The sequence below is a fragment of the Stomoxys calcitrans genome, chromosome 4 (assembly GCF_963082655.1).
Source record: "Stomoxys calcitrans chromosome 4, idStoCalc2.1, whole genome shotgun sequence".
Classification (NCBI taxonomy): Eukaryota; Metazoa; Arthropoda; class Insecta; order Diptera; family Muscidae; genus Stomoxys; species Stomoxys calcitrans.
The window spans coordinates 27,614,677-27,642,404 of NC_081555.1; the positions used below are offsets into that span (position 1 = coordinate 27,614,677).

At 41.2% G+C, this 27,728-nt stretch overlaps 1 protein-coding gene across 11 annotated transcripts in view; it reads left to right on the forward strand.

Moving 5' to 3' along the window:
- LOC106085709 (amyloid-beta-like protein) overlaps positions 1 to 27,728 on the forward strand; it is a 484,321-nt gene that overhangs the window by 176,361 nt on the left and 280,232 nt on the right. The window lies entirely within an intron of this gene.

The window sequence follows — 27,728 nt, forward strand, 5'->3', positions numbered from 1 at the left end:
TCTTGGTGTTGGCATACATGAATGTCGGTTTTCGAGTGATAAATGATTTTTTTCCGGGGGCAGTTTAGCCCAACTTGTCCAGGGTCTGCTTTGTTCACGTCGTCATCATCATCATCATCATTTTGTGGTTGTCTACCACAATTTTACCCGTTTTTTTTTTGGGCTGGGGAGGGGTGTAAATGGTTGCTGCATTTTTTTTTCTAAGCTTGACCACAAATTTCCTATTCATTGGGGCATTTAAGTATTTACATTTCAGTTTTTCATCTTCATCTTTGGTTTCTGGTTTTTCTATAGGATATTCTTTGCCCTGTTCAGCTTGTCCCCTTGGGGTTCATCTCAGCTGTGGAGTTTAAATTGATTGGCTAAATCGCAAAACAATAAGTAAATTTTCCTTGGCTATTAACACAGACCTAAAAACAAAAGAAATGGCAAAAAAGGACTAGGATTTCTTTTTTTTTTTTGTATGGTCTGTGTGTGTATTGTGGCCCAACAGCAGCAGCAGCTTGGGGACATCGTTTTTTGCCCTAAGCCTGCTCATTGATAAATTGTTGTCGATTTTTTGTTTGCTTTGTTGTTCGTTTGGTTTCCACTGAAATTAATAGCAAATCATTTAAAGATTATCCTTGGATTGCAAAAGTCAGCATTTCCACAAAGAGAAAAGTCATTAGTGGTGGTAAGGGAAATAGCAGCCGAAGGAGTAGTAGGAGTTGCAGTGTATTAGAACAAGAATGTGTTTATGGGATAAGATTATTTCCAACTTGCCGTGACGAAAACAATTTTCGAGGTGATCAAATTCATCAAATGTTGCTAGATATCATGGCAGGTACTATCAAATGATTTTAACATTAATCACATTGTCCAAAAGTTGTTATTGAGTTGGAAGGGAATATACAGTACTATAAGTTTGAGGAGTAGGAAAGATGGAGAGAAAAGTGTAGGTGAAGGATAATTTTATTCGACAAAGGCCGGACAGATAGGAGCTCTTCCCAAACATATGGTACTTTGAAAACTCTAAGGACTGTGTGATTTTGATAGGTACTAATTAAAGCAATCTGTGTGATTTTTGGTTTTTAAACCCGGATTTTTGATTTGGGTTTTGGGAAACAGTATTTATGGTTTTGAAAACCGTGCTTTCCAGTTGTGGAAATCTATTATGACAGTAGGGGGTTTTCCTTTTAGTTAACCGGTTTTTCGGGTTTTAAAATCGACATACCATGCTACAAAAACCGGTTTTAAGGATTTTGGTTTTAAGCATGGGATTTGCATTTTTGGTAAACCGGGTTTACGGTCTTTCAAGTTCCTTTTTTGGAAATCTAATAAGTTCTAAATAAAATCTAGATCAGGGTTTCCCATTAACAATCGGCTTTTTTGAAAACAAGACATTTGGAATTTGAAACTCGGGAATACGGCTTTCGAAAATCAGTATAGGCAGTTTAAAACCAGGTTTTGGTTAACCCGGTTTATGGTTTTTTACCCGGAATTTCGGTTTTTCATCCCGAATTTTCGGGTTTGAATAGGTTCTTGACTAAAACATGGGTTTTGGAATTCCAAACCCGGATTTTTATTTTTGAAACCCGGGATTTTAGGTTTTGAAGAACAGGGCTTCTGTTTTGGAAAACTTATTTTCGATTTTTGAATATATATATAGTATGAATATCGAGTTTTCGGTATTTGAAAACCGTGTTTTTAGGTTTCAGCAATCCGGATTTTCGGTTTTGAAAATCTTATTTTCGTTTTTAGGAACCCGGGTATTCAAGTTGTGGTATCGGTATTTAGTTTGAACATCGAGTTTACGGTTTTGGAAAGCCGGGTATTCCGTTTTCGAGAACCGAGTTTTCCTTTATTGTGAGCCGGGCTTTCGGTTTTGTTATTTGAAAACCTAGTGTTCTGCTTCAAAAATCCAGGTATTCTGTTTTTATATAATAATAATTAACCGGGTTTTTCCATTTTAGTAAATCATGTTTTCAGTTTTGAGAACCAGGTTTTCGGTTTTTAAACTTCAGGTATTCGGTTTTGGAAAACCGGGGTATCGGGCTTGAACACTAAAGAAAATTTAAAGGCCTTACTATTTTATAGCTTCAAATGAAATCAATAAAATGTTTAAGGAATATTCAATCCGCTTCAAGTTAAAGTAAAAGAGGTTTTATGAATCTTAACCTCGGATTTTTGTTTTTTGAAACCTGGATTTGGCTGTTGGAAAGACAGATTTTCGGTTTTAAAAACGTGCTTTCTGTCTTTGAAAAATAAAAACAAATATAAATCGAGTTTTTGGTTATTGAAACCCGGATATTCCTTTTTAGTAAACCGGGTTTTCGGTTTTGAGAACCAATTTTTTTTTGATTTTTGGACCACATTTATTTGGTTTTCGAAAATCAGGATATCGGTATTTGCGAACTGTATTTTCCATTTTTGAGATCTAATTTCTTGTTTTTGAAATCCGTATTTTCTTTTTAGTTTAGGAAGTTTTAGATTCTGATTTTTGATTATTGAAACCCGGAAAAACGTGCGTTCGGCTTTTGAAACAAATTTTTTGAAAATCGAGAAAATCGGTATTTGTGAATCGTATTATCCGTTTTTGAGATCTGATTTCTTGTTTTTGAAAACCGTCTTTTGTTTTGTGTTTAGATTCGGATTTTTGGTAAATGAAACCCTTTTTAATTTGTTTTAAAGGCCGATTTTCGGTTTTGAGAAGCGGGTTTTCCTTTTAATAAAACGGTTTTAGAAAACCGGATTTTTTTTTTTGGAACCCAAGTGTTTGGTTTCCGAAACTCATGGTATCGGCAGAATTTTGGATTCTGAAACCCAGAATTTTGAGTTTTGAAATCGGCTTTTCAGCTTTTGTAACCCGGATCTTCGGTAACCCGGATCTTGGGTTTTCATATTCATGGGCTTAGCTTTTCAAAATCAGGGGTTTGGCTATTGAAAACCAGACTTTTGTTTTTAATAATGGGTTTTTCATATTTGAAACCCGGGTTTTTGATATTTGAAATCGGGTTTTCAGTGTATGAACCCCAGTTTAAAACTCTAAGGACTATATTATTTTGTAGGCTCAGACTGTAGGAAAAACATTTTATTTAAAAATATGGTTCAGGTTTTTCAAAACAGGATTTGCAATTTACAAAACCCGGTTTTTTCTAATTCTGAAGATGTTCGTTTTTGAAAACCGGATTTTTTGTTTTTTGACAATCTTGTTTTAAAAACCAAATTAATGGTTTAAAAAATTGGATTTTCGGTGTTTGTGATCCGGGTTATCGGTTTTAAGACCGGCTTTTTTGGGTTTTTGGAGCCCTGTATGTAGTTTCTGAGACTCAATGGTTCGGCTTTTTGGCCGAATCCAGCTTGGATCGCATTTTTCAAGTTATTTGCAAGGTTTCTCTCAACACTCGGAAACTTTAAAGATAATGGGTGGTCATTAGCAAGAAATCCCCATGGATTTAATGCTCACTACTGTTTTGTCATTCCGTTTGCAAATGCAAGTGCTAGTTTTGTCATTACCATCCCATAAAAGAACAGGGGCAAATTTCTCACATATCATAGAGCACAGTGCGGTTCAAGTGTAAGCCCAATGATGAGGGACCTCGTTTTTATAACCGATTTCCAACGGCGTGACGCAGTACGCCACCAATTTGGAAATTTTTACATGGCATAGTACCTCACAAATGTCACCAACTGTAGGAGGAGATAAACAACGCTAATTTTTATACCCTCCACCATAGGATGGGGGTATACTAGTTTCGTCATTCTGTTTATAACACCTCGAAATATTCGCCTAAGACCCCATAAAGTATATATATTCTTGATCGTCATGGCAATTTAAGTCGAACTAGCCATGTCCGTCTGTCCGTCTGTCCGTCCGTCTGTCGAAATCACGCAAACTTTCGAAGGAGTGAAGCTAGCGGCTTGAAATTTTGCACAAATACTTCGTATTAGTGTAGGTCGGTTGGGAGCGTCGGGCTATATCGGTCCACGTTTTGATATAGCTGCCATATTAACCGATCTGAGATCTTGACTTCTTGAGCCGCTAGAGGGCGCAATTCTTGGAATGCAACGTGCTTTGTTGTGATATCCAACAACTTTGCCACGTATGGTTGAAATCGGTCCATAACCTGATAAAGTTGCAATATAAACCGATCTGGGGTCTTGACTTCTTGAGTCTCTAGAGTACGCAATTATTATTCGATTTGGTGTTTTATCATGACTTCCAACAACTGTGCTGATTATGGTTCAAATCGGTCAATAACCTGATATAGCTGCTATATAAACCGATCTGGGGTCTTGACTTTTGCGCCTTTACAGGGAGCAATTCTTATCCGATTTGGCTGAAATTTTGCATGAGATGTTGTATTGTGACTTCCAATAACTCTGCTGAGTATGGTTCAAATCGGTTCATAACCTGATATAGCTGCCATATGAACCGATCTGGGGTCTTGATTTTTGAGCCTCTAGAGGGCGCAATTCTCATCTAATTTGGCTGAAATTTAGCATGTAGAGTTTCAATATCACTTCCAACAACTCCGCTAAGTATGGTTCAAATCGGTTCATAACCTGATATAGCTGCCATATAAACCGATCTGGGGTCTTGACTACTTGAGCCTCTACAGGGAGCAATTCCTATCCGATTTGGCTGAAATTTTGCACGTGGAGTTTCAATACCGCTTCCAACAACTGTGATAAGTATGATTCAAATCGGTTCATAACCTGATATAGCTGCCATATAAACCGATCAGGGGTCTTGACTACTTGAGCCTCTACAGGGAGCAATTCTTATCCGATTTGGCTGAAATTTTGCGCAAGGTGTTTTATTTTGACTTTCAACAACTGTGCTAAGAATAGTTCAAATCGGTTCATAACCTAATATAGCTGCCATATGAACCGATCCGGGGTCTTGACTTCTTGAGCCACTAGAGGGCGCAATTATTATCCGATTTGGCTTAAATTTTACATGAGGTGTTTTATTATGACTTCTAACAACTGTGTTGAGTATGTTTCTAATCGGTCCATAACCTGATATAGCTGCCATATAAATCGATCTGGGGTCTTGACTTCTTGAACCGCTAAAGGGCACAATTCTTATCCGATTTGGCTGAAATTTTGCATGAGGTGTTTTATTATGACTTCCAACATTTGTATTAAGAATGGTTCAAGTCGGCCCATAACCTAATATAGCTGCCATATGAACCGATCCGGGGTCTTGACTTCTTGAACCGCTAAAGGGCACAATTCTTATCCGATTTGGCTGAAATTTTGCATGAAGTGTTTTGTTATGACTTTTAACAACTGTGCCAAATAGGGTTCAAATCGGTTTATAACCTGATATAGCTGCCATATAAACCGATCTGGGGTCTTGAGTTTTTGAGCCACTAGAGGGCGCAATTATTATCCGTTGCCTGAAATTTAGTATGAGGTGTTTTGTTATGACTTCCAACAACGGTGCTGAGTATGGTTCAAATCGGTTCATAACCTGATATAGCTGCCCTATAAACCGATCTTGGGTCTTGATTTCTTGAGCCGCTAGAGGGCGCAATTATTATCCGATTTGGCTGAAACTTTGCATGAGGTGTTTTGTTATGACTTCCAACATCTGTATTAAGAATGGTTCAAGTCGGCCCATAACCTGATATAGCTGCCATATAAATCGATCTGGGGTCTTGACTTCTTGAGCCGCTAGAGGGCGTAATTATTATCCGATTTGGTTGAAATTTTGCATGAGGTGTTTTGTTATGACTTTAAACAACTGTGCTAAGAATAGTTCAAATCGGTTCATAACCTAATATAGCTACCATATGAACCGATCCGGGGTCTTGACTTCTTGGGCCGCTAGAGGGCGCAATTATTATCCGATTTAGTTGAAACTTTGCATGATGTGTCTTGTTATGCCTTTTAACAACTGTGCCAAATAGGGTTCAAATTGGTTAATAACCTGATATAGCTGCCATATAAATCGATCTGGGGTCTTGACTTCTTGAGCCACTGGAGGGCGCAATTATTACCTGATTTAGCTGAAATTTTGCATGAGATGTTTTATTATGATTTCCAACAACTGTGCTAAGAATATTTCAAATCGGTCCATAACCTAATAGGGCTGCCATATAAACCGATCTTGGGTCTTGACTTCTTGATCCACTAGAGGACGCAATTATTATCTGATTTAGCTGAAATTTTGTACAACGGCTTCTCTCACGACCTTTAACATACGTGTCGAAAATGGCATGAATGAGTTTACAGCATAATGCAGCTCTCCTATAAACCGATCTCCCAATGGTCCAAAATGAACCATAACTTGATATTGTTCCAATAACATAGCAATTATTTTCATTTATCCTTTGTTTGCCTAAAAAGAGATACCATGGCCAGAGCTCGACAAATGCGATCCATGGTGGAGGGTGTATAAGATTTGACCCGGCCGAATTTAGCACGCATTTTATTTTCTCGTCAGGACTCGAACTTAGACATTCAGCATCATAATCGGACATGCTAACCTCTGCGTTACGGTGGTGAATATAAAATCCCAAATTATTACCTCAAGCTGCATGTGGACTATTTAGTCAAACAAAACCACACTCGTAGCCAACTCCCAGAGTTCTTGCTAACATGCTGCTTATTTCAGTTTGCTAAATTTCAGTTAACATACGCCCCAAGTAGTTATGAAGTAATTGCAATACTCATATCCTGTTGGTATCATTAAGCCAATATAAATGGAAGGACATGTACTCAAAAAAAAAAGCCAAGCTAGAAGAAGGTTTTCTTATTAAATTTTCCAGTATATTGCACAATTCACTTAATTATAACACTTAATTAAGATGACTTCGAGTAGCACATAGCCATACAACAACAACCACACCTTGGCCATAAGAGAGGTAAAAAGGGAGAGAAATCATCTCAGAGTTACCTCTGCAACTCTGACCCTCTGTTAATGGTAATTGCAGCCTTGCTGTAACAGAGTGAGAGAGAGTGTGTGTGTGTGTGTGTGTGTGAGAGAGAGAGAGAGGGATCGGTTAGCCGGATATTAAAAGTTGCTTAAAACTATGGCTTGTTTTTCTTAAGCAAACTACCCAAGAAAGCCAAGGCAAGGCAAAGCTGGGAAAAAGAAACTTTGCCTTGTGCATCACTGCCGGGCAATCAATTTCTTGCAAAGCAAGCTGCCAACGCTTACCCCAGAGTACAGCCCAAACTTTGGGAGTTTACCCAGCGTTGGCTGGGAGTCTTTTGTCCGTCTTTGTCTCCTTGGTATTGCTGGAAATGCTAAATTGTTGTGTTTATTAAATTTTATGCTCCATAGAGTTTTTATGTCAGGAAAACACAGTCACCGTTTCTTGGGTGAGTTTTTCTATTTTTTTTTTTCGTTTTTCTTATTTTGCTTATTGGCATTGCCTTTTTTGTAAACATCTCTAGCTCACACACACACACACACAGCTACAAAAGGGAAGGTTATTTTCAATGCGTTTTTTATACTCTCCACCATAGGATGGGGGTATACTAATTTCGTCATTCTGTTTGTAATACCTCGAAATATGTGTCTGAGACCCCATAAAATGTTTATATTCTTGATCGTCATATCATTTAAAATCGATCTAGCCATGTCAGACCGTCTGTCGGTCTGTCCGTCCGTCCGTCTGTCTGTCGAAAGCATGCTAACTTTCGAATGAGTAAACCTAGCCGCTTGAAAATTTGCACAAATACTTTTTATTAGTGTAGGTCGGTAGGGATTGTAAATGGGCCATATCGGTTCATGTTTTGATATAGCTGCCATATGAACCGATCTGGGGTCTTGACTTCTTGAGCCTCTAGAGGGCGCAATTCTAGTCCGATTTGATTGAAATTTTGCACGTGGAGTTTCACTACCGCTTCCAACAACTGTGATAAGTATGATTCAAATCGGTTGATAATCTGGTATAGCTGCCATATAAACCGATCTGGGGTCTTGACTTCTTGAGCCTCTAGAGGGCGCAATTCTTATCCGATTTGACTGAAATTTAGCATGTAGTGCTTTGATATCACTTCAAACATTTGCGTTCAGTATGATTCAAATCGGTTCATAACCTGATATAGCTGCCATATAAATCGATCTGGGGTCTTGACTTCTTGAGCCGTTAGAGGGCGCAATTCTCATCTGATTTGGCTGAAATTTTGCACGTAGTGATTTGATATCACTTCCAACAACTGTGCTAAGTATGATTTAAAACGGTTCATAACCTGATATAGCTGCCATATAAACCGATCTTGGGTCTTGACTTCTTGAGCCTCTAGAGGGCGCATTTCTAGATCGATTTGACTGAAATTTTGCATGTGAAGTTTCAATATCACTTCTAACAACTGTGCTAAGTATGATTTAAATCGGTTCATAACCTGATATAGCTGCCGTACAAACCGATCTGGGGTCTTGACTTCTTGAGCCCCTAGAGGGCGCAATTCTCATCTGATTTGACTGAAACTGTGTACGTAGTGTTTTGGTATCACTTTCAACAACTGTGTTAAGTATGATTCAAATCGGTTCATAACCTGATATAGCTGCCATATAAATCGATCTGGGGTCTTGACTTCTTGAGCCGTTAGAGGGCGCAATTCTCATCTGATTTGGCTGAAATTTTGCATGCTGAGGTTTGATATCACTTCCAACAACTGTGTTAAGTATGGTTCAAATCAATTCGTAACCTGATATAGTTGTCATATAAACCGATCTGGGGTCTTGACTTCTTGAGCCTCTAGAGGGCGCAATTCTTATCCGATTTGACTCAAATTTTGCATGTGGAGTTTCAATATCACTTCCAACAACTCCGCTAAGTATGGTTTAATTCGGTTCATAACCTGATATAGCTGCTATATAAACCAATCTGGGGTCTTGACTTCTTGAGCCTCTAGAGAACGCAATTTTTATCCGATTTGACTAAAATTTGGCATGTAGTAGTTTGATATCCCTTCCAACAACTCCGCTAAGTATGGTTCAAATCGGTTCATAACCTGATATAGCTGCCATATAAATCGATCTGGGGTCTTGACTTCTTGAGCCTCTAGAGGGCGCAATTCTCATCCGATTTGACTGAAATTTTGCACGTAGTGTTTTGTCATGACTTCCAATAACTGTGGTAAGTATGGTTTAATTCGGTTCATAACCTGATATAGCTGCCATATAAACCGATCTGGGGTCTTGACTTCTTGAGCCTCTAGAGGGCGCAATTCTCATCTGATTTGGCTGAAATTTGGCATGTAGTGGTTTGGTATCCCTTCCAACAACTGTGTTAAGTATAATTCAAATCGGTTCATAACCTGATATAGCTGGCATATAAACCAATCTGGGGTTTTGACTTCTTGAGCCTCTAGAGGGCTGAATTCTAGTCCGATTTGACTGAAATTTTGCATGTGGAGTTTTAATATCACTTCCAACAACTGTGTTAAGTATGGTTCAAATCGGTTCATAACCTGATATAGCTGCCATATAAACCGATCTGGGGTCTTGACTTCTTGAGAATCTAGAGGGCGCAATACTCATCCGATTTGACTGAAATTTTGCATGTAGAGTTTTGATATCACTTGCAACAACTCCACTAAGTGTGGTTCAAATCGGTTCATAACCTGATATAGCTGCCATATAAACCGATCTGGGGTCTTGACTTCTTCTTATCCGATTTGACTGAAATTTTGCATGTGGAGTTCCAATATCACTTCCAACAACTGTGCCAAGTATGGTTTAAATTGGTTCATAACTTGGTATAGCTGCCATATAAACCGATCTGGGGTCTTGACTTCTTTAGCCTCTAGAGGGCGTAATTTTCGTCCGATTTGGCAGAAATTTTGCACGCGGTGTTTTGGTATCACTTCCAACAACTGTGTTGAGTATGATTCAAATCGGTTGATAACCTGATATAGCTGCCATATAAACCGATTTGGGGTCTTGAGTTCTTGATCGTATAGAGGACGCAATTATCATCCGATTCAGCTAAAATTTTGCATGACGTGTTTTGTTATGGTTTCCAACAACTGTGTCTAGTATGGTTCAAACCGGTCCATAACCTGATATAGCTGCCATATAAACCGATCTGGGGTCTTGACTTCTTGAGCCTCTAGAGGGCGCAATACTCATCCGATTTGACTGAAATTTTGCATGTGGAGTTTCAATATCACTCCTAAAAACTGTGCTAAGTATGATTCAAATCGGTTCATAACCTGATATAGCTGCCATATAAACCGATCTGGGGTCTTGACTTCTTTAGCCTCTAAAGGGCGCAATTCTCATCCGATTTGGCCGAAATTTTGTACAACGGCTTCTCTCATGACCTTCAACTTACGTGTTTATTATGATCTGAATAGGTCTATAGCTTGATGCAGCTCCCATACTAACCGATCTCCCGATTTTGCTTCTTGAGCCCCTACAAGGCGCAATTCTTATCCGAATGAACTGAAATATTACCCAAGGACTTCTAAAATGTTCAGCATTCATTTATGGTCCGAATCGGACAATAACTTGATATAGCTCAAATAGCATAACAGCTCTTATTCAATATTCTTTGTTTGCCTAAAAAGAGATACCGCGCATAAAACTCGACAAATGCCATCCATGGTCGAGGGTATATAAGATTCGGCCCGGCCGAACTTAGCATGCTCTTACTTGTTTGCTCTTCTTTTTTTTTTTTGTTGACGAGAAAAATTGTCTACATTAAGAAGTTTTAATGAGAACGTTCCACCATAAAGCCCCAGAAAACTTTGGTGTACATTTTCTTCCTTTTTTTTGTTGAGCGGGAGTGATCCGCAAGTAAAAAAAAATCCAAAAAGGCTATGTAAATAAATATCCACAAAGTTGCATGGTCATGATGGTGTTTTGTCAGAATGGCGGAATGGCGAGAAGAAAAAACCCAACTTGATAAACAAAATTGAAAAGTGATAAAACAGAATAATAAAGTAGATGATGGAGATTTTAAAAGGCGCGGGGAAATCATAAATGCCTCATGCACAAATGACTTTGAAAATTCTGAATGAAAGTCAAAAAAATGATGGCCTAACATTTCACCAACAGAGTTGGTAATTTTTTTTTTCTTAACATTCAAGGTTAACCCAAGCCAAAATTGAAACACCTAAAAATAAAAGAACCAGAGGTTACAGGGAGATTCTTGCAGCAATCTTGGGAAATTTTTCAGATGTTATGCGCATAGAAAATTATAAATTTTCCCAAGAACATTCCATTAGGAAACAAGGGATACTTCTTTCATATCAATCAGTGCAGACTGAATAAGGTTTTTGTCTTAAAAATAAGGCACCTTCTTCTTAGCGACTTCATATCCTAGAGAACTTTAAAATGACTGGATACCCCACAAATGTCGCCAGGATTAGTGAGGGGATAGCTGGCGAATAATTTGTCTGTCGGGATTTGAACCCAGGCGTTTGGCTTCAGGCTAAGCTTTGTACAACTTACATTCCCTTAAAGTATTGGTGGAAGAACTTCTATTATGAGTGCAATGGTTGGAAATGAAAATGGCGGAGGCCATTGTAGCGCAGAGTTAGGTTAGGTTTGGTTTAAGTGGCAGTCTATCATCAGACTCAGTTAGACGTTTTCGCCCATTGTCCACACGAACAGAAGAAGGAAGATGCTGTCTAGTTCCTACCGATGAACCATCCAGATCGCTTTAAAATGCCCAACAACTTGCGAATTTTCACATCCGCCAAATCAGACAGGTTCTCAAAGAAATGAGAACCTAAAGTGTAACTCCTTCTGACTGCCAGTGCAGGACACACACACAGAAGGTGTTCTATAGTCTCTTCTTCTTCGTTGTACTCACAGATTCGGCAAAAGTTGTTGCTGGCAACCTTCAGTCTGTCAGCATATTTTCCGATTAGACAATGACCAGTGACAGTCATGACGTACACAATGACTGAGATATCTGTTCTAGCCAATGACAGCAAAGCGAGAGACCTCTTCAAGTCTACATGAGGCCACATAGTTTTGGAATGCTCACAGCCCGCCTCTTTATGACCATCTTTCATTCTTTGTCCTTCGGGCCTGGTCCTGAAAACTTAGTTTACATGTCGCTAGAGGCATACCCACAGATTCCATGAATGTATAGGGTAGTTCCCAGTCTCGCAAGCTCATCCGCTTTACATTTCCCTGGGATATCTCCATCCTTTGGATACGGTTAAGTATTGAGGAGTAGGAGGAGTTTTGAAGCGCCGTCCACCAGACCACAACACCATATAGCATTATAGGAGTGACAACTGCAGTATATACCCAATGCATGACACGCGGTCTAAACCCCCAACTTTAGCCAATGGCTGACTTGTAGGTGTATAGGGCTAGAGTGGCCTTTCTTGCCCTTTCCAAAATGTTGGATTTGAAGTTCAATTTCCCGTCCAGCAAAGCACGCAGAGAATAGCATGTCCGCCTTTGACGTTCAGCGATGGTTATTCGCATGTAAAAACTTCTCCCCAAAGAGATGTCACTCTGCGGCATGCCGTTCGAACTCGGCTACAACAAGAAGGCCCCATAGCATTGAACTTAAACTTGAATCGGACAACACTCATTGATATGTGAGAAGTTTGCCCCTGTTACTGCCCTGTTCAAGGGCAAATTTGCAATTTGATTGGAAATGGCGATGGATTGATATGGGGATGGACTTATATGAGGATGGACGGACATGGCGATGGACAGACAAGCCGATGAATGGACTTGGCAAAGGACGAACATGGCGATGTACTGACAAGCCGATGGATATACATGCCGAAGGACGGACATGCTGAAGGACGGACATGCTGAAGGACGGACATGCTGAAGGACGGACATGCTGAAGGGCGGACATGCTGAAGGACGGACATGGTGAAGTCCGGACATGCTGAAGGACGGACATGCTGAAGAACGGACATGAAGATGTGCGAACAAGGCGTTGGACGGACATGAAAATGGAAGGACATGACATTGGACATATGTACATGACGATGGCAATCGCCGGACATTGTGATGGACGGTCATGCCGATGATAGGATTTGGCGATAGACGGATATGGCGTTGAGCGGACATGGTGATGGACAGAAAGAAGGACATGTCGATGAACAAACATGGTGATCGACGATTATGGCGATAGACAGACCAGCCGATGGATGGACATGGCGAAGGACGAATATGACGATGTACACATAAGCCGATGAATAGACATGCCGAGGCACGCACACGAAGATGGACGAACAAGGCATTGGACAGACATGGAAATGAACGGACGTTGTGATGGACGAACAGCCGATGAACATATAAGCCGATGAATGAATATTTAGGAGGGGGACATGAAGATGGACGAGCATGGCGATGGCCGAACTTGGCGTTGGACGTATATAGCGATGGACGGACTTGATGATGGACGAGCATGGCGATGGACGAACTTGGCCTTGGACGAAGGACGGACATGCATATGGACTATCATTTCGTTGCATAGACATGGTGATGCACGATTTTGGCAGACGGACAAGGCGGTGGAGGATAATGGCAGTGGACGCACTGGGTGATGGACATATGGCAATATACGGACATGGTGATGGAAGAAAATGGTGATGAACGGACATTGCAATGGACGTAAATGGAGTTGGAGGACATTGAAATGAAAGGAAATAGAGTGCGACGAAAATAGAGGACGGACATAGCGAAGCACGGACAATACGAAGGACGGACATAGCAAAGACCAGATATGGCAAAGGACGGACATGGCCATGGGCAAACATTTGGATGAAAAGACAAGGTGGTAGACGGATATGGGCATGGAAAGACATGGTGATGGACGGACATGGCGATGATCGGACATAGTGATGGTGACATATGGCAATAGACGAACATGGTGATGCACGGACATTGCAGTGGACGTACATGGAGTTGGACGGACATGCATGTGGACTAACAATTCAATGAATAGACATGGTGATGCACGACTATGGCAATGACGGACATGGCGGTGGAAGATAATTGCAATGGACGAATATGATAAGGGACGGATATGACAAAAGACGAACATTGATATGAACGGGCTTGGCGTTGGACCTATGTACGTGGCGATGGACGAAAATGTCAGTTAACGAACAGAAAGTACATGGCGGTGGTCGAACATGCCAGTAAACGGACACGTCAATGGACGTACATAACAATCGAGGGACGTGGCGAAGGATGGACATGGAAAGGACGGATATAGCGAAGGACAGACATGACAATGGACAAACATTTGGATGAAAAGACAGGGTGGTGGGCGGGCATGGATTTAAAAGACATGGTAATGGATCCTCATGGTGATGGATGGACATGGTTAAGGACGGACTTGGCGATGGACCTCTGGCCATGGACGAACATGTTAGTAAACGGACACAGCAATGGACAGACATGGCGAAGGACAGACATGGCGAAGGACAGACATGGCGAAGGACGGACAAAGCGAGGGACAGACATGGCGAAGGGCGGATAAAGCGAAGGACAGACATGGCGAAGGTCGGACATAGCGAAGGTCAAACATAGCAATAGACAAACATTTGGATGAAAGACAGGGTAGTGGACGGACATGGATGTGAAAGGACATGGTAATGGACGGACATTGTTATGGACGGACTTGAGGATGGATCTGCATACATGACGGTGGACGAACATGTCAATAAACGGACACGGTAATGGACGAACATGGCAAAGGACGGAGATGGCGAAGGATGGACATAGCAAAGGGCAAACATGGCGAAGAACGGGTAAAGTGAAGGACATACATTGTGAAGGACAGACATGGTAATGGACAAACATTTAAATGAAAAGAGAGGGTGGTGGACGTACATGATAATGGACGGACTTGGCGATGGACCTGTATATATGGCGATGGACGAACATGTCAGTAAACGGACACGGCAATAGGCGGACATGGCGTAGTACGGACATAGCGAAAGATGGACATGGCGAAGAACGGACATAGCAAAAAACGGACATGGCCTTCGCCATGAAAGATGAAAAGACTGAGGACGGTGGACAATGGAAAGATATGGCAATAGACATTCGTGGTGATGGACGGAGATGGCGATGGACGGACATGGCGATGAAGTTAAATGTCGATGGACGGACAAGAGGATGGATGGACGGACTTGGCGTTAGACGGTCTTGGCGTTCGACGAACATGGATATGCACGGACATGTCGATGGAAGGAAATGGCAATGGACGAACATGGTGATGGACGGATATGGCTAAAGATGAACATGCTGATGGAAAGAAATTGTGATGGATCGATATTGATATGGACGGACATTGCGAAGGACGGACTTGGATTTGAAAGGATGGTGATGGACGGACATGGTGATGGACGGACATGGTGATGGACGAACATGGTGATGGACGGACTTGGCGTTGGACCTATGTTCATGGCGATGTACGATCATGTCGGTAAATAGACAGGGCAATGGACGTACATAACAATGGACGGACAAGTCGAAAGACGGACATAGCGAAGGACGGAAATGGCGAAGGACGAACATGGCAATGGACAAACATTTTGACGAAAAGACAGGGTGGTTGGACTTAGATGGATACGGGAGGAAATGGCAACAGACATACGTGGTGAGTAAAGGACATGGCAGAGAACGAAAATGACGATGGACGTCCATGGTGATTGCTGGACTTGGTGTCGGACTGACATGGTGAAGGGCGGACATGACGAAGTACAGACATGGCAATGGACAGCAAAAGACGAACAAGGTGATGAAAAGGACGGACATTGGCGAAGGACGGAAATAGATGTAAAAAGACATGACAATGGACGTACATGACTATGGCAAAGGAAGAATATTATCATGGACGGACAAGCCGATGTACATATAAACCAGTGGGTAGGCATGGAGGACGATGGACATGAAGATGGACGAGCATGGCGATGGATGGACATGACTATTCACGGATATGGCGATGAACTGGCTTTGTGATGGACGAATTTGACGATAGGCGGACATGGTGATGGACGAATATGACGATGGACGAACATTTCGATGGCTTAATGAACGGAATTGGCGTAGGACAGACATGGTGATGGGCGGACTTGCCGTTGAATGCACAATGATATGGAAGCACATTGCAAAGTTCGGACGTGGATATGGAAGGACATAGTGGACACACATGATGATCGACGGACAAGGCGGTGAAGCTACATATCAGTGGACGGACAGGGCAATGGACGGACATGGTGATGGTGGATGGATGAAAATGTCAATAACATGGCGTTGAACGGACATGGTGAAAGGACGGACATTGCGAAGGATAGACATGGCAATGGACAAACATCTGGATGTAATTAATGTGGGGGACAGATCGACCGATGGACAGACAGTGATTGGTTCAAAATATATATAGGTATGGAGAGACATTGCAAAAGACGGACATGGAAATGCAAGGAAATGGCAATGCACGAACATGGTGATAGACAGACAAGGCGGAGGATCTACATGGCGGTGGATAAGCATGCAAGTGGATGGACAGGGTAAAAGACGGACAAGGCGATGGTCGAATGTGGCAATGAATAAAAATTAAATACAATGGCAATATATGGCATTGGACCTAATTGGCGAAGTATGGACATTACGAAGGACAGACATGGCAATGGACAAACATCTGTATGGAAAGATTGTGGGGGACAAATCGAGCGATGGACGGACATAGATTGGTTCAAAATATATATTGGGGACATTGCAAAGGATGGATATGGATATGCAAGGACATGGTTATGGACATACATGGTGATCGACAGACAAGGAGATGGACCTTCATGGCAATAGACAAGCATGCCGGTGAACGGACAGGGCATGGACGGACATGACGACGGTCCAATGTAGCAATGTATGAAAATGACGATGATAGGACATGGGGTTGGACGTACATGGCGAAGGGCGGAAATGGCATTGGATGGACATGATAATGGACAAATATCTGGATAGAAGGGCAGGGTGGTGGACGGATTTAGCGATGGACGGACATACATTTTTTTCAAAATATATATTGAGGCGGACAAGCATGCCAGTGGGCGGATAGGGCAATGGGCAGACATGGCGATGGTCGAATGTGGCAATGGATGAAAATGATGATGACAGGAGATGGCGCTGCATGGACGTGGCATAGGACCGACATGGCAATGAACAGACATCTGGATGGAAGGCCAGAGTAGCGGACGGATCGAGTGATGAACGGACATGGATAGGGAAAGACATGGCAATAGACTCACATGGACGGACGGGGGGACATGGCGTTGAACGGAAATGGTGATGGACGGACATGGTGATAGACGGACCTTTTGCTATAAACAAGCTTACCGCTGGAATTTTTGCACAAATACTACTTATCGACGTAGGTCTTTGAGGATCGTGAATGGGTCAAAAAATTTCATGTTTGGAATTCTTAGGCCTCTCGAGTGCGCTATTTTGAATTTAACTGAAATTTTTTACAATGATTTCTTCTACAATTTCCAACATATGCTTCAAGCATGGTTAGAATCGGACCTTAATCTGATGTAGCTCCATTATACACCAGGTTAGGTTCCTGTAAAATTACTCTCTTCGGTGCATTGATACTGACATATATGTTAGTACTTCCCTTGCTTTTTAAAATGGTCCAAATAGAATAATGCAACGGATTGGCATCTGACAAATTGGACAGCTACTGTGTGAACGAAATGAAGTGCGGAATATGCTTTGTTTGCCATTCTTGGTCAATTTGGTGCCGGCTTGATTTAATCGAATGGAGAGCGGCCATCGACGTTCACAACTGCCCCTACCATCACTTGAGATGAAAAAATACATTTTGGTGGCCGTTTGTAGGCCCAAATTCTCGTACGTGAGCTTGGTTAATTGAAAAAAAAAAAAAACATTTTGGGAGCTTAGGAATTGCTCAATTGGTAAAATTTTCTCCTCAGTAGAAACGACGTTCGCAAATTCACGAAGTTTGTGCAAGCGTAGTAACTCCTTTGCTCTTTCTAGTCTAACTGTTTTGTTTTGGCTAAAGATGGTGTGCCTTTTGGAACTTGTAAGGTGTTACCCTGAGCTTCTTTTTCAATATATGTTGCATACTTTCAGGGGAAACGTGTATTTACAGATCTTTGGCTTATTGATTGCCACTACGGCATGACCTTCGTTGAATTCGGGCCTTTATTAGCCGAACTATTTCAGGTTTTGTTGCAGTTCTTTTTTTGAGCCAATACGAAGGCATTTGGCAACACAATCAGCACCATTATAACAATTTATGGTGCGATACACAAACATATTGTTCACTTTGAGGTGTTTGAGTTCACCAACTATAGCCGGTTGCGATTTTCCAGTCAAATAAAAGGCAATCACACTATATGGCCTGAAGTCCATCACGAATGATTTTCTTTTTAAATAAACTCAGTAGCAAAGGGTTTCGGAGGCTTGTAAACTATAAAATGAGTTGTCATATACAAATATCATGTAGCGGACATTTCTGGTTTGAAAGATATACCAATGGGAACATGGTTAGAATTCGTATCAGCTACCTTGTACTTGTTTTTAGATTATTGTATGGGTATAAGAGAAACCCAGTTCTCCAGATCCTTTCAATAAATGTCTTAACTGGGAGAAAATTGGGTAACAATCTGTTCTTAGTCCCATAAAAACCGTTCCAACAATTTTATTAAAATTTTCAAAAAAAAAAAATTAAAAAATTTTTTTTGAAAAATTTTGGAAAAATTTCTAAAAAAAAAAGTTTTTGCATAATTGTTGTCCAAAGAAGAAAATTGCATTTTAACTGATTACACAATATGGCACAAGGCTTCTTGTTCTTGTTGCTGCTTGCTTGGCTTTTGTTTTTACTCCACAATTCTTTATTTGCGTTCCGTTACGGAAGTTGTGTTATGCTACATTAACATCTTGAGCCAAATACTGATGATGCCCTGACACTGACGATGGCAATGCCATTGGATTCAAGTTTCCCCCTTCCTTTCCACTAGGAACGATGGCTTATGTGAGTTTCTCTGTTGGTCGTTTTGTGTGTCACAACATTTGCGTGTTGCTGATGTTGCTTGTCCCGCTTTTGTTGCCGTTGACGTTCGTTTCGCTTAATGTTCATTTCATTTTTATGCTGATAACATTTAATGTTACAACCCTAGTTACGATTAAGCTGTATTCTTTTCTACATCCCCCCCTCCCCCCCATCTCTGTTTCCCGCATCTTACTTTCTTTGCGATTTGTAAGCGATTTGCAATTTCTGCTGTCGTGGCAAAGGTGAATTTCCCCATATCTTCATATTTGGGTAATCCCCCACAGTAAATGGATGAGCTCGAAACTCTAGGGGTCAAAAAGCCAAAGGTTTGCTGCTTTCGTTCAAGGGGGTACTTAAATTGGAATTGTTTATATTTACGTTGCTTCGTTTAAACAAATAACACAAATGATTTTGCTATATGCAATCAAAGGGGGGGTATAATAAAAAAAAAAAAAAAATTAAGGCAATACACTCGAAAAAAATTATATAAAAAAAAGTAACGAGAAAAACATTAACAAAAAAAAAACTGAAAAAAAAAGAAAATAAAATGAAATAAACAGCAAACAAAATAATACCAAACAAGTAAAAGCGTGCTAAGTTTGGCCGGGCCGAATCTTATATACCCTCCACCATGGATCGTGGATAGCATCTGTCGAGTTCTTTTTCCCGTTTTCTCATTTAAGGCAAACAAAGGATAAAAGAAAAGAATTGCTATGCTATTGAAGCAATGTGAAGTTATGGTCCGATTGGGACCATAATTAAATTGAATATTGGAGACCATAGTAGAAGTCATTGTGTAAAATGTCAGCCAATTTGAATAAAAATTGCACCCTTTAGGGGCTTAAGAAATAAAATAGGGAGATCGATGTATATGGGAGCTGTATCAGGTTATGGACCGATATAAACCATGATTGGCGCAGTTACTAGAAGTCATAACAAAAAACTTCATGCGAAATTTCAGCCTAATCGGATAATAATTGCGCCCTCTAGCGGCTCAAGAAGTCAAGATCTGGGGTGATCGGTTTATATGGCAGCTTTATCAGGTTATAGACCGATTTGAATCATACTAGACAAAGTTGTTGGAAGTCATAACGAAACAGTTCATGCGAAACTTCAGCCAAATGGAATGAGAATTGCGCCCTCTAGTGGCTCAAGAAGTCAAGACCCCAGATCGGTTTATATGGCAGCTATGTCAGGTTATGGACCAATTTGAACCATACTTAGCACAGTTGTTGGAAACCATAACAAAACACTTTGTGCAAAATTTCTGCCAAATCAGATAAGGATTGCGCCCTCTAGTGGCTAAAGAAGTCAAGATCCCAGATCGGTTTATATGGCAGCTATATCAGGTTTTAGACCGATTTGAATCATACTAGACAAAGTCATAACGAAACAGTTCATGCGAAACTTCAGCCAAATCGTATGAGAATTGAGCCCTCTAGCGGCTCAAGAAGTCAAGACCAAGACATGCAAAATTTCAGCCAAATCGAATATGAATTGCGCCCTCTAGTGGCTGAAGAAGTCAAGACCCAAGATCGGTTTATATGGCAGCTATATCAGGTTATGAATATAATATAATACGATTTAAATCATACTAAGCACAGTTGTTGGAAGTCATAACGAAACAGTTCATGCGAAATTTCAGCCAAATCGGATAATAATTGCGCCCTCTAGTGGCTAAAGAAGTCAATATCCCAGATCGGTTTATATGGCAGCTATATCAGGTTATGGACCTATTTGAACCATACTAGACACAGTTGTTGGAAACCATAACAAAACACGTCATGCGAAATTTCAGCCAAATCGGATTGCAATTGCGCCCTCTAGTGGCTCAAGAAGTCAAGACCCCAGATCGGTTTATATGGCAGCTTTATCAGGTTATAGACCGATTTGAACCATACTTAGCACAGTTACTGGAAGTCATAACGAAACAAGTCTTGAAAAATTTTAGCCAAATCGGATAAGAATTGCGCCCTCTAGTGGCTCAAGAAGTCAAGACCCCAGATCGGTTTATATGGCAGCTATATCAGGTTATAGACCGATTTGAATCAAACTAGACAAAGTTGTTGGAAGTCATAAAGAAACAAGTCTTGCAAAATTTCAGCCAAATCGGATTGGAATTGCGCCCTCTAGTGGCACAAGAAGTCAAGACCCCAGATCGGTTTATATGGCAACTATATCAGGTTATGAACCGATTTAAACCATACTAAGCACAGTTGTTGGAAGTCATAACTAAACAAGTCATGCAAAATTTCAGCCAAATCGGATATGAATTGCGCCCTCTAGTGGCTGAAGAAGTCAAGACCCAAGATCGGTTTATATGGCAGCTATATCAGGTTATGGTCCTATTTGAACCATACTAGACACAGTTGTTGGAAACCATAACAAAACACGTCATGCGAAATTTCAGCCAAATCGGATTGGAATTGCGCCCTCTAGTGGCTCAAGAAGTCAAGACCCCAGATCGGTTTATATGGCAACTATATCAGGTTATGAACCGATTTAAACCATACTAAGCACAGATGTTGGAAGTCATAACTAAACAAGTCATGCAAAATTTCAGCCAAATCGGATAATAATTACGCCCTCTAGTGGCTCAAGAAGTCAAGACCCAAGATCGGATTATATGGCAGCTATATCAGGTTTTAGACCTTTTTGAACCATACTAGACACATTTGTTGGAAACCATAACAAAACACGTCATGCAAGATTTCAGCCAAATCGGATTGGAATTGCGCCCTCTGGTGGCTCAAGAAGTCAAGATCCCAGATCGGTTTATATGGCAGCTATATCAGGTTATGGACGGATTTGAACCATACTTTGGGCGGACCTTCCCCCTTCCCCTAATTTTCAGAAACGCCATTTCTCTCGGAAATGGGTGGTGCGATTTAAGCGAAATTTTGTGTGCTGTCTTATAGTAACCTAAAAAAAAACAAAAATTTGGTATCCAAATTTCGGATGGGGTACCTGGGGGGCCGCCCACCCCCAAAACCTACCAAATATATATTAAGACCAAACACAACAATATGGGACTCAAATGAAAGGTATTTAAGAGAAGAAAACGTATCTGATATCAAATCGTCGGACCAAGTGCTAGGGGGACCACCCCAAACCCCAAAACATTCCCAACTAGGACATATTTACCGACCATGGCAATATGGGACTCAAATGAAAGGTATTTGCGAGTAGCATACGAATCTGACATCCAAATGTGGGACCAAGTTTCGGGGGGTCCATCCCCTCCCCAAAACACCCACCAAACAGGACTTATTTACTGATCATAGCAATATGGGGCTCAAATAAAAGGTATTTTAATGTAGAATAAGAATCTGATATCCACATGTGAAACCAAGCGGTTGGGGGGTCTGCCCTTCCACAAAAAGTCCCCCAAAGAGTTCAAATTTACGACCATAGCAATATGGAGCTCACATGAAAGGTCTTTGAGAGTAAAGTACGAATTTGATATGAATATTCGGGAAAAGTGTCTATGGGAACACCTCACCCTCATAACACCACCCGAATAGGAAGTATTTGCTGACCATTGGGTTATGGGACTCTAATAAGAGTTATTTTAGAGTAGAACGCGAATCTGATATATATTTGCAGGGCCAAGTCACTGAGAGGCCGCCCCATCACCCAAACCGGTCATGTTTGCCGACTATCAAAACATGGGCCTCAAATTAAAGGTATTTTGGGAGTAAACCACGAATCTGATATCAACATTCGGGACCAACTGACTAGGGGACGTCCTGACCTCATAACAACCCCCACCATGAAAATTTTGGTTTTAAAGAGAATGGAACTCGATATTGATAGCTTTTAGGGTCCATATCCCAAACCGGACATATTTGCTGAGTTTTGTAATAAGGGCTTTAAATGAAAGGTATTTGAGTTTAGAAGCGAATTTAATATACAATTTTGAGCCCAATGGCAATATGGGCGTAAAAATCTAAGACGATATAGACATGTCCGTCCGTCTGTCCGTCTGTCTGTTGAAATCACGCTACAGTCTTTAAAAATAGAGATATTGAGCTGAAATTTTGCACAGATTTTTTTTTTTTGTCCATAAGCAGGTTAAGTTCGAAGATGGGCTATATCGGACTATATCTTGATATAGCCCCCATATAGACCGATCCGCCGATTTAGGGTCTTAGGCCCATAAAAGCCACATTTATTATCCGATTTTGTTCAAATTTAGGGCGGTGAGTTGTGTTAGGCCCTTTGACATATTTCTTCAATTTGGTCCAGATCGGTTCAGATTTGGATATAGCTGCCATATAGACCGATTTCTTGATTTATGGTTTTGGGCCCATAAAATGCTCATTCATTGTCCGATGTGGCCGAAATTTGGAACAGTGAGTTAAGTTAAGCCCCTTGACATACTTCTGCAATATCGCACAGATCGGTTCAGATTTGGATATAGCTGCCATATAGACCGATATCTAGGTTTTAAGTTTTGGGGCCATAAAAGACGCATTGATTGTCCGATGTCGCTGAAATTTAAGACATTGAGTTTGGTTAGGCTCTTCGACGTCCCTCTTCAATTTTGCCCAGATCGGTCCAGATTTGAATATAGCTGCCATATAGACCGTTCTATCGATTTAAGGTTTAGGGCCCATAAAAGAGGCATTTATTGTCCGATTTCGCCGAAATTTGGGACAATGCTTTGTGTTAGGCTCTTCGACATGTTTATGCAACTTGGCCCAAATCGGTCCAGATTTGGATATAGCTGCCATGTAGACCGATATCTCGATTTAAAGTCTTGGCCCCATAAAAGGCGCATTTATAATCCGATTTCACTGAAATTTGCAACAGTGACTTATGTTCGGCTTTTCGACATTCGTATCGTATATAATACAGATCGGTATGAGGTATATGAGTATAAGGTATGAAATTTTCACCGAATTTTGATGAAAGATGGTTTACATATATACCCGAGGTGGTGGGTATCCAAAGTTCGGCCCGGCCGAACTTAACGCCTTTTTACTTGTTTGGGCTTAAGTGTTTGGGGGACCACCCGACTCTCCAAAACAACCCTAAATCGGATATATTGGGTTGCCCAAAAAGTAATTGCGGATTTTTCATATAGTCGGCGTTGACAAATTTTTCACAGCTTGCGACTCTGTAATTGCATCTTTTTTTCTGTCAGTTATCAGCTGTTACTTTTAGCTTGCTTTAGAAAAAAAGTGTAAAAAAAGTATATTTGATTAAAGTTCATTCTAAGTTTTATTAAAAATACATTTACTTTCTTTTAAAAAATCCACAATTACTTTTTGGGCAACCCAATATTTGCCGGCCATGTCAATGTGGGGCTCTGTTGAAAGATATTGGGGATTAAAGCACGAAATGATAACCACTTTCGGGACCAATTTTCTGGGGTTCTATTCCTTTCCCACCGTAGCGCAGAGGTTAGCATGTCCGCCTATGACGCTTAAAGCCTGGGTTCGAATCCTGGCGAAACCATCAAAAAAAATTTTCAGCGGTGGTTTTCCCCTCCTAATGCTGGCAACATTTGTGAGGTACTATGCCATGTAAAACTTCTCCTACATCCCTTTTAGTAATTTGTGAAAATTTGCTCGATTTTCGATTTTTGGCCGGGGAGACCAAATTATTTTCGATTAAGAAGGCATAACGAATGCATAAAAATACATTTCAGGTTGAAATTCGACAAAAAATCTCGATGTTAAAATTTTGAAAATTTCATAAGGGGGTACCCTATGAAAAAAGTTGAAAATCATCGACTTGCCACTTATTGCCGAAAAAAGGCTACAATATGTTTGAGTATCAAAACGAGTGACACCAATATAAAAAGCGATTTCCTTCACAAATCCAATGACCCATTTTGAGAAATATGAAAAATTGAGGAAGTTACAGCACTTTGAATTTCGTTTGGGTTAGGAAGGGAAAAATTTAAAATTTTGATACCCTTTTTAGTAATTTTTGAAAATTTTCTTGATTTTTGGCCGGGAAGACCAAATTATTTTCGATTAAGAAGGCATAACGAATGCATAAAAATCCATTTCAGGTTGAAATTCGACAAAAAATCTCGATGTAAAAATTTTGAAAATTTCACGCCGTTCCGACTCGGCCACGCCGTTCCGACTCGGCCACGCCGTTCCGACTCGGCCACGCCGTTCCGACTCGGCCACGCCGTTCCGACTCGGCCACGCCGTTCCGACTCGGCCACGCCGTTCCGACTCGGCCACGCCGTTCCGACTCGGCCACGCCGTTCCGATTCGGCCACGCCGTTCCGACTCGGCCACGCCGTTCCGACTCGGCCACGCCGTTCCGACTCGGCCACGCCGTTCCGACTCGGCCACGCCGTTCCGATTCGGCCACGCCGTTCCGACTCGGCCACGCCGTTCCGACTCGGCCACGCCGTTCCGACTCGGCCACGCCGTTCCGACTCGGCCACGCCGTTCCGACTCGGCCACGCCGTTCCGACTCGGCCACGCCGTTCCGACTCGGCCACGCCGTTCCGACTCGGCCACGCCGTTCCGACTCGGCCACGCCGTTCCGACTCGGCCACGCCGTTCCGACTCGGCCACGCCGTTCCGACTCGGCCACGCCGTTCCGACTCGGCCACGCCGTTCCGACTCGGCCACGCCGTTCCGACTCGGCCACAAAAAAAAAGCAGGCCCCTTGTCATTGAGCTTAAACTTGAATCGGACTGCACTCATTGATATGTTCCTTAGCGGAATATTCATGGGCAAAATTTGCAATATTCCTTTCCCAAAACACCCCAAAACAGCAATTATTTACCGACCAATTTGATATGCAAATGTGGGACCAAATTTACCAACCATGCCAATATGTGTCTCAAATAAAAGGAATTTGAGATTAGAACTCGAATTTGATAACCAATTTTGGGGCCAAGTGTTTAGGGGACGCCTCATCTCATAAACTCCCTTCTAAACCAATGGCAATATGGGGTTTAAATAATTGATATTTGAGAGTAGAGCACGAGGCTACTATTTTTCAGGGCTAAGTGTCTGTGGAACCACCTCACCCCCGAAAAATGCCTGTAAATCTGATAAAAATGTTTACCTATCATCGCAATATGGGGCTCAAATGAAAGATATTTGGGCGTAGAGCATGAAATCTATACCCACTTTTGGGAGTTAACACTGGGGGTCCACACCACCCTGAAGGTCTTCAAACTCCCAAAATCCACCTCCAAAAATCATGCTTGGGCGTAGAGCATGAAATTTATACCCACTTTTGGGAGTCCACACTGGGGGTCCACACCATTCTGGAGGTCTTCAAACTCCACACCAAAATCCACATGAGATATGGGGCTCAAATAAAGTCTTTTATTTGTACTTCTATAGAAAATCTCCTCAAAATTTAAAATTTCGTATGTTTTAGGGCCCTTTTTTTGGCTGCTTAAGTGTTTAATAAAATTCCATATTGGTAACCCTCTCCCTTTGAACCCAAAAACAGAGTAGCCAACCGTTAGCCAGTTAGCTTGCTTATCCTTATCCTTTGCCTTGAGTTCAGTTGGACTGAAAAAGCAACACATCCAACTCCTCAATTCTAGCTCATCACGCTCATTATCCTCATCAACGGCAAGTGTGGCGTTGAATTGAGCGGATGAGCAGCCTGCATAGTGGCACCCTGTCCTATGACCGGTCACATATAAGGCTAGAGCTCTAGCCTTAATTTTTCCCCATTGTACACCCTAAAGGGTGGCATACTCAGTGCTTATATGTTTCATTTCATTTTTCGTGCTTGTTTGTGAAAATGTATTTATTTTGCTGTTCTGGGCTGTTTCTTTTTTTTCCTGCTGTTGCATCGTTTTTATTTTTTTTCTGCGATAGCCTTATGTCTTTATGGCAGAAAATTATGTTGTTGTAGTTGCTGTTGTTGCTCTGTTTTATCCTGTTGTTTATTTAATGCTGGGATTTCTTTTTTTCTTTGGTGTTGTTGGTTGCTTGCCATCAACCAACAACGAAAAGGAAAGAGGACTGAAACATTAAAGCTGCCGAAAGCTGTTATACCAGAAAATAGCATTTCATTTGAGGATTTTTCAAAGAAAACAAAGTCTTTGGCGTTGTGTCTCCTTTCTTTAGAGCATGAAAGGATATGACCTTAGGCTTAAGACTTGCCATTCAATTGCAAAAGATAAAAACTGCTTGTACTGGTTGGCCAGAGACAAATGAAAAGTAAACACACACAACTCTCCTTAGAGTTAGAGTGGAGTTTAATTGATGCCCATCGAGTCATAAAGGTAGATCCTGCTTAGAGATTAATTTTACAAGCCAAGGACAATAGGTACTCCATAAAGGGCCTAGGGCTTAGACATGTTTGATGTTAGAAGATAACCCAAAATAAAATACCAAAAGAATTTTGTTAGGAATGAGAACAGTTGGTTTGGTTGTGGGATAAAATTCTTCAAAGCTGGAATAGCAAAGAGTAATTGGGCTATTATTAGTTCTAGTCATGCTATAGAATGGAGTCTAAGTTTGGTAAATACGACCTAATAATGCAACAATCAAATGAAGCTCATAAAACTTGGCTGAAATTTTGCAACAACTGTGCCAAGTACGGTCCAAATCGGTCTATAACCTGATACAGCTTCCAAATAACCTGTACTCCCGAGTTGACTTCTTGAGCCCCTGAAAGCCGCAATTGATATCCGATTTGGCTGAAATTTTGCATGGAGTGTTTTGCTGTGACTTTCAATAACTGTGCCAAGTACGGTCCATAACCTTACGTAGCTGTCATATAAACAGGACTCCCGATTAGTATTCAACGGTCCCT